At 34.0% G+C, this 9,341-nt stretch overlaps 1 long non-coding RNA gene across 2 annotated transcripts; it reads right to left on the minus strand.

The window, feature by feature from the left end:
- Window positions 1–6,342: 6,342 nt before the first annotated feature.
- Window positions 6,343–9,043, minus strand: LOC108482174 (uncharacterized). 2 transcript variants are annotated; one of them, XR_001870843.2, is made up of 5 exons: window positions 8,684–9,043; window positions 8,312–8,584; window positions 8,167–8,230; window positions 7,233–7,329; window positions 6,343–6,802 (listed from the first exon to the last, which is right to left on the minus strand). It is a non-coding gene; the product is annotated as an uncharacterized LOC108482174 (long non-coding RNA). The 2 variants fall into 2 exon arrangements; XR_008272452.1 differs by having other exon boundaries at window positions 8,413–8,584; window positions 8,684–9,041.
- Window positions 9,044–9,341: the final 298 nt, after the last annotated feature.

Raw genomic sequence — 9,341 nt, forward strand, 5'->3', positions numbered from 1 at the left:
GACTCTACCTCTGCTACAGGTGGTACCGGTGCATCTGTTGCCGGCACATGTCCTGAAGACAAAGATTCAGCCTGAGCATTACCTCGGCCACGTCCACGGCCTCTTCCACGAGCTGCTCGTGTACTCATTTCGTATTATCTAATTAAGAATTTTATGAATCAGTTTAATATTTCAGTGTTTATTATAGATGTCTTATGAATAATAGTAATTCAGAGTTTGAGCTTGTTTCCTTTTGCGATAGCCTAGCTACAGTCTTAGTCTACTTATCAGAGTTTCTATAGTTCCAGTGTTACCCTAACTAAAGTACCATGATAAGGTTTCGTACAAGCATATAACAGATATTTCAGAAACAATCAGAAAGGCTTAGAAAACTTACAGACTTGGGCTAGAGATTCGGTGTGCCACATTCTAAAAAACTTAATTTTAGAAAATCGATTTTAATCTTTAAAATCATCTATTTGTAAAGAGAAAATATTGGAAACATTCTCGAAAACAATTTATAATCAAGTTCCAAAAAAGACGATTTTCAAAAACCTTTATTTAGTGTTTCTTTACAAACTCCCGTTTTTAGACCCATTCCACAGCCGAGTTGTTGCAACATGGATCTGATACCACTAAATGTAACACCCCAAACCCGGCCCAGATGTTACTGCCAGATCTGACGTGTCACATGGACTTACGACTTAGTATGCATTCATTGGTTTAAGTGATTGGGATGGTCTTTGTAAAAACATCGGTTGAATGAAAAGCCGATTTATCAATCTTTAGGTTATCCATTTGTTGTGCTTGTTGAGTCTTAAAAACGTTCATTAATTTTGAAAACCCGTGCAGCCTAACACTAGCAGTTTCGTCATAGTATAAATATAATCAAAAAATAAAACCATAGCGAAAAAAAGAAATTTAAATAACGGCCTTATTACAACTTAAAACTTAAAATTAAATCAGAATATAAAAATAATAAAAATAAACTAACTTAGAAAAACCAAATTTGTAGATGATGTGGCCACTCCGAATCCCTCACATCTCCAAGCCCACTATGGTTGGGGATTTCCTACAGAGATAAAAATAAAGGGTGAGTTCGGTAAACTCAGTGTGTAACATAACCCAACCATAGCCCAAAACAGATTAAACCTCAAAGTCAGACTTATCTGGGCCTTGGCCCAGTACAGATATCAGAATGAAACCCATAGGCCCATAGCAGATACAGAACAAATATATCATGAATGCAGAAATCCCAACCTAGAGCCATCCATAACACCCTCGCACCAGCCTTACACCATGTGGGGAGACTACTCGACCCACCCAACCGCTACACACCAAAGAAATTGCAGCGAGGCTGCCAGATATTGTGACAAAGTCACCAGATACAAATATTGTGGCTAGGCCACCAGAACAGATATATATATATATATATATATATATATATATATATATATATATGTGACGAAGCCACCAGATTGCAGCGAGGCTGCCAGAACGCTTCCTCCATCAATATAAACCCATGTCCTATGCAACAGAAATAATATGTCATGGCATACATATACAGAAATAGAACATCATGCTTTTCAGAAAAAATAACCCTAGGGGTGAAATCGTAATTTTGCATGCATAAGGGTATTTCAGTAATTATTACCTATTGCTAAGGTTTCATGCTCATTCTAACGTTTACCAAGTAATCAGAAGTACTTACCTCGTCGTTTTACCAAAATGGGGCCGTTGACCCATTGGTCCGTTTTCGACCCATTAAGCCCAAAAATACCGTTGTGTAAGAAAATGCACACTCTGCACTCTAATCATCCAAGTGTACCATATTCATTTACAACTGTCTCATGAGCGCTCGATCTCTCGCGAGTTCACAAAATACCAACGTTTCGGTATTTCGACTTTTACCGATTCAGTTTAAGGGAGGGTGTCGTTTACACACCTGGTTGATGACGATTGATGATGATATCTCCCATGTGATAATCCTAAAATCGATCACTAACACATTAGACTTACGAATTAATGATAACTAACATAAATCCACGTCAACTAACCCAATCATCACACAAGTTAGTCATTTACGCACGAAGGGCAAAATAGTCATTTAACACCCTAGGGGCAAAATGGTCATTTTACCCTCTAGGGGTAAATCGGTAGTCCTATCTTACAGGGGTATTTCGGTATTTCTACCCTACAAGGGTATTTCGGTAATTTTGTAAATCGAGGGTAAAATGGTAATTCTGTAAATCGGGGGTACTTTGGTAATTTTACAAGTCGAGGGTATTTTGGTAATTTTACAAGTCAAGGGTATTTTGGTAATTTTACAAAACAGGGGTATTTTAGTAATTCTACAACTTATCCACTTGGGCCTACGGACCCATTGGGACCACATTGCCCATTTCAGCCCATCGCGGCCCGAAATAGCCGTCTACTGCTAGAGTAATGAGAAATACACACTTGTTAGGAGACTGCAGTTAATCCGTGCTCCAAACACTCTTAGCTGACGCCCAACCCAAACGAGCACGTTATAAAGTGAAAGGGATCAGCCAAGAAGGGTATGCCTACTCTCCTCATGGTTTGCTCTATTTAAAGCCAGCTCTCCATCTACTCTTATGTTAGCTTCTCGATGTGGGATCCCTCTATCACCAGAGTTTAAAACCAACACCAACTATTACCGTCCCAACATAGCAAAATAATCAACCTTTGCGTGCTAAGGGATTCGAACCAAAGTCCTCTCACATGCCAACTCACGCTACTACCACTAGGCCATCAACTCATTTGTGTCATAAATCCAACACATTAAACTTTAAAGCGCACCTACTTGCTTCCAGATTTATTGAAAAGAAAAACCAAAATATATTGCAAGAGCCAAGACTTGAACCTTGGACCCCTTGCTTCCTCTATGGCGCCACTTCCTTGTCCCCTAAGTGGCGTCACCTTGCCACTACACCACACTCCTTTTTGTGTCATCTTTTACCCCTTTACTCTTAAAAGCCCAAACGCCAATTGCATCACCTGTTCATAAAATTAAAATTCCAAAGACTACCACGGATTTAACTTAAGTTTGGGCTTTCCAAAGGCCCACTAACCTACTAAAATATATATTTTAACCAACCAGAACACACACAAATTTTAAAAATCACAGGGAGTTATAGAGTTGGAAAAGGCTCGCAAACTACATAAGTAGTTGGATGAAGAAATAAAAAATTAGTAGAGCAAAATATGATGTTGCAGGATCATCACACTCTCTATGAAAGATATCAAAAAATTGCATGGAGAGATTACAAGCCAACGAACTTATGCTCTTCTCATACAAGTCTTCCAAACTTTGTCACCTATTATCAATAAACATATATTGCACATGCTCATTTTGGACTCCTATGATGAAGGTATCAATGGCCAACTAGTCCTTTAAGTTCTTTGTGTTATGTGCCTACATGAAACTGTTTGGCATAATCTTGCAAAGATTCTCCATCCCTCATTTCACTGACATCAAACTCATAAGAGTGCTCATTATTGTCCTATGGGCTTGAAATCTTCCTAAAAACATTTGACCCAATTGCAATAAGCTTTGAATGGAGCCCTGTGGCAAAGACAGATACCAATCTTTCGTGTTTCCCTTAAGAGTCATCAAGAAAGTTTTATATTTTTTCTGCATCAAAAGCCCTTAACACATTCAGATAATCATTATACTACATGAGATGTGCCCGAGGATCCCTTCTACCTTCAAACATCTCTTTTAGGACTTCAAACTCAATTGGTAGGCTCACAGTTGCCACCTTTGAAGACAAAGGGTTGTTAGAACAAAACAAACAGTCCATGTCTTGCACATTAGGGTGCAATGCTCGCACATCTCTATGCAAAGCATCAATTTCATTTTTCCATGGCTTTGCATGTGCTCCTACAGCCTCCTCCTGGATAGGCGTGATATGGTCCTAAAAATCAAAGTGGTCGAACTACATCTTTGTTCTTAGTTCTTCGTTTTGTCTTAGCAACTCCTGTTGAAATGATTACTGATGTTCAAACCTAGCACTTTGTTAAGTCATCTATTCCTTTGTCAACCTTAATTGCTCCTACAAACCAAATAGTTGTTGAAACGATGCTTCTTGATCTAAGGGAAATGATGGTCCCCGACCAGAAGGAGCATTGAGATTAAAAGAATTTGAGGCACCTATTTGGCTTAAGTTGCCCAGATTTTTGGTTAGTCAACAAACCAACCAGCAAAAAAGTCCATTTCACTAGGTTGATTGCCAGTGCCGGAACCTCCTGCTTGGCTTGATGGGAAACTACTGGGGAAATCTCGTTGGGATGAGTCATCTTAGTTTTCTGGTTTTCTAATGGTCGAAAATTTGTCCACACTCACCGTACCAAATTGTTGAGTGTTTTAGCGTGTGTTCTCCAAAAAGGTTAAATTTTATATTTACATAATATGGTTATTGTTCATGGATGTGATATCGTAGGTAGGTCCTCATGGATGCCAACACGTACCCTATTCTAGGATTAACATGCTTTTTCTATTTGTGGATTCGTCTGCATGGTAGTGCAAACCCACATTGTGCGATCTCATAGAAGGACACGGACACCTCACGTGGGAACCCACATAAACTACAGGTCGAGACCCAATCGAATAACCGGATAACGAATCGATAATGACAAGTACCATAACAAGTTTGTAGTACACTAATTTACCCAAATAATATATATTTTCAAATTTTTTTCTGATAAAAGAAACTTTGAAAATTGACATTGAGGCTGGTTGAAAAAAAAAAAAGGTCTATGGTAAATTGATTTTTCTCTCCATTTTAGAAAATGTACTAATTTAGTAATTAATAAAATTTTTTATTAAATTGAAAGTATTTTAATATTTTAATATTATCAGGATAAAAACAGTATTAAAGATAAGAATAATGAAATTTAATTATAAATATAAAGAAGTAAGATACTCCCAACTTTTGAACTTTCGTTTTAGAGATGAAGTAGAAAGTTAATTTGACTTTCTTGACCATAGATAACGTGAATCAATCAATAATTGATGAAAACTTATTTCACAATAAATATGGACCAAACTTGGGAGTTAAATTGAATAATCCGATTATCCAAACGATACCTAATAATATGTAGCCTAGAAACTTTGTTAGTCCAATAATAAAGTTGAAATGGACGTATGCTTTTTTTCCATGATTTTGGAAAAACTTTTGCCTAACAAAAATTTATTTGGGGAGCAGGGGTGGCCGCTACCTATTCTTTTAACAATTAAATCTACCTAGAAAAAGCCTAATTTACCTTTCTTTTTCCTTTTTCGCCTTGTCCATTTTTGGGTACAGTAGAAGCTATCCAATTCGTTTGTTAATCCAACAGTTAAACTTTTTATTTTTTAATTAAATATTTTAGTTATTATTATCATTAATTTAGTGACAAACATGGATGTTTTTATTAGCTTAATAAGAAATTTAGTAATATTTTATTAATTTGACTCTAAATTTAAAAAATTAAAAATATAATCTTCAATATTTACAATATTTTTCATTTTAATTCTAATTTTAAAATATATTTAAATAATTAAAAATAGGATAAACTACACTAATAGTTACCCAACTAATAGTAAATTCCTTTTTGGTTACTTATCTATGAAAAGTTAAAAACTGGACACTCAACTATTAGTAAATTTCTTTTTTCGTTACTATTTATCAATGTTGCCTTCTTTTGTCACTCAACTATTTTGGATTTTTGGGTGTTTCTATTTTTACGTTAGCAAGTCCGTAGCCAAAAAAGATAAAATTGAATAGTTAGGTAATCATTTTATAACTCTTCATGGTTGAGTGATAAATTTTTTTTACTAATAATTAGATAACTATTTTATAACGTTTTATAGTTAAATAGCCAACATAAAATTTACTAACACTACCTATATAAGTTGCACTTAAAAATAAATAAAAATGCCTTGCAAGCGGATGGATTAATATTCCTAAATTGACTTGCAAGTGCATGCAAAAATTGAACCTTTAAATTAAAATAAAAATTAAGTGCTTTTAGTAATTTTCTTCATTGAATGTGAATCATAAATAGTTTAGGCTCCATTTGTTTGTCAGTAAAATGTTTTCCAGAAAATGATTTACTTTTCTGGAAATGATTTACTTTTCTGGTGTTTGGATGAATCTATGTAAAATATTTTTTGTTGTTTGGTAGATTTCCTGAAAATATTTTCCGGAAAAGCTGTGTTACAAAGATATTTTCATGTAATCCTTTAGATTTTCAGAAAATATTTTCAGTCTGGATTACATGTGTTGGTTTTTTTAGCAGAAAACTAAAGGAGAAAAAGAAAAACGAATGCAAAATAGTTTGAACAAGAAGAAAACTGAATTTATCTCCAAAAATTAGATATTTTTCATTGACTTAGAAGAATTTATGTTACAATAAAATATGACAGTTACCTAATGTATAACTGCTCCCACTAATACATGACTAAAGCTTAGCTAAAATTACACACAAAATGTAGCTGACATACCAGCTATAACATTAAACATAAATAAAAAACTACTCCTACTAACTTTAAGTATAAATTACAAAGGAACTAAATCAAGTTACAAATGAACAAAATAAACAAAATGTTGTTGCTTCTCTGGTTCAGCTTGGATGCTGGTCTGCATGCTGGTTTGCTGCTGGTGTCTATTGCATTGCAGGCCAAAGTTCAACAACATCCTGTACCTTGCTTACTAACAATGCAAAGTAGTGCATATTCCTTTTAGTGCATCACCATTGCCTATATCCTTGAATGACTTTAGTACTTTCTTTGGATCCAAGAATGTGCTAGTTTCTACAACTGGAAATGACAGATGCAACAGCCCATAAGTCCTAATACTAGGTATCAATTATCAATTACTTTGTTTTGCCAATAGAAAAGGTAAAGTACTAAAGTCATTCTCTTAGAGATATAAAGAATCTGCTAGTGAAAGAAAAAAGACATTTCAAGAATCTGGTATGCACTAAACACAAATTTCAGATAATAGTACTATGAATTGTGCTCAGTTGAATTGTTCATAGATAAAAATTCTATTTTTTTAGAACAAAATTCAACATCAGTATTCTATCTTGTTCTCAATACCAATTCAAAAAGGAAATTGAATTTCCAATCCTTGATGAATGCAGACAACATAATAAATAACAAACTTTGAATGTGATCATATCCAGAAATGACACAGATGATATTACTGCTCCTTATCATTATCAAGGTAGGTAAGGGAAAACGATACCTGCAAAGCCAACACAGCCCACCAGCTTTAAATTGCCCATTGAAGTGATCGACTGAATTAACCCTAGTTCCTTTACATTGAGAACATTGTTTTGCACCTTGTAGTTAGATAAAGAAACTAGATATTATTTTTTTATTGGTCGTTTTAGAATAATAGAACTCAAACAATGAACTTTTGAGTTGAACATTGAAAAACTTTAAGAGCCTAAATGTTGACTTGAACATTTGTTAATAAAGGAAGTTGTCCGGAATAATTATCCAAAAAGTTAAAAGAAGTTAGAGAAGACAAAGTATTCACACCTGATAATTAAACATAGGCTCATAATGTAGAAGAATATAAGTTAATCAATAGGAAGAAATTTTTTTTTTTAAGTTGGGTCAAGTGGAAGAGTGAATTGAGAGAGAAACACTTCTTCCATACTTGAGAAGAAATGAAATTGTTGTTCATTCTGTCCCTTCCATCAAAAGGAAACCATACAGCTCTGCAGCCCCATGTAATGAATCTAAGAACTATGCAACACCTAATTATATCTATATTTAACCAATCTAAGATCCTTACACGGCATCGAATAAATACAAGCACCATAAGCTACATATAAAATGACATGCTAGATGCTTAGATTTCCTTACTCTTCATATATATATTATATAAAGAAATTAGAATCATTACTAAACACTCTTATAATTGAGAGTTCAATCCATCCTTCTAGATTGATGTTTACGATGCCATATTGCCATACACAATATTATTAGCACAACCTTAAATTCTAACAGTTTAGGCATAGACTTAAATTCTAACAGTTTAGTCGGTATTAGTAGATATCAAAAGAAAAATGATTATCAACAAAATCTATAGTTATATGAAACAAGAGACCTAATTTCAGTAAAAAAAAAAAGACCAGACAAAAAATGTAATTACCCAAAATTTTCATTACCATTTCCTTTCCAATAAGCACAAACGATGCTGGTTGGTTTAGTACTTTGATTCTTTTCAGCAGCCTGTTAAACAAAAAGCTATGTGAACTTAAAAAGCAGAAAATTACAGAAGGATAAAAAGAAATTAAGAACAAAGATCCTAACTGTACTGAATATCCAGTTTAATAGGTGAATCAATTCCATATTCATAATCCCATAGCTGAATAGGTGAATAATGATATGTATTCACAATCTAGACCAGGTACCATAAAGTTGAATGTTGTATTGTTTTTCCTAGTTATCCTTCTTCTCTATTATACCCAAAATCCTTAGTCATTTCCAAAAATCATTCTATCTTAGATAACAAAAACCAGAAATCATAACCAATGCTGCTTCACTTTAACCCAAAAGAAGTAACAATAAGCACTGTGATTGAATCTGTAATGAAGAAAAATGGGTTCATCAGAAAAGACAAACCAAAGTTAATCATCAAAAAAGACAATACCCTTTCCCTATATCAATTTTTTTCGTCCTTACCTTCGAGGGAGGAAGATGAACGCCAGTGCAGATTTTGACAACGAAAGGCAAAGATGGGGAAAAGCTTTGATGAACGCCGGTGTCTGGTGTTGAGAATCGGTGTTGGCTGACGGCAAGCAGAAAATCAGGTGTCAAGGATGGGGGAAGGGGAAGGGGAAAATCGGTGTTGGCTTCTAATTTTCCTGAAAATGTCTTACCGAATTAGAAACGATAAGACATTTTCCAAAATTAAGCTGTTTTTTTCCCGTGTTTTGTAATTGATTTTCCCAAAATATTTTCAACTAAACAAACAACGGAAAAGGCTGAAAATTTTTTCCAGAAAATGTTTTACTTCCAAACAAACGGACCCTTAGTAAAATAACTTTCCCTCTAAAATGAATATTTGTTCCAAATTACAAATTATTTAAATATTATTATTTTTATATTTTAATACTTAAGGGTAAATTACACAATTAGTAACTACACTATAAGTTTTTGTTTTGATCACTTAACTAAAAAAAAGTTATAGCTTGGTAATTGAACTATTCGAAAGTTTTTATTTAAGTTACTGAACTATTCAGAAGTTTTTATCTAAGCCATTTGGTTGTTAATTTAAAAAAAAAAATCTACCAACGGGCTCTAAGCTACTATTTGACTATCAACACAATGGACCAGTTCT

The sequence above is a fragment of the Gossypium arboreum genome, chromosome 10, assembly GCF_025698485.1.
Source record: "Gossypium arboreum isolate Shixiya-1 chromosome 10, ASM2569848v2, whole genome shotgun sequence".
Lineage (NCBI taxonomy): Eukaryota > Viridiplantae > Streptophyta > Magnoliopsida > Malvales > Malvaceae > Gossypium > Gossypium arboreum.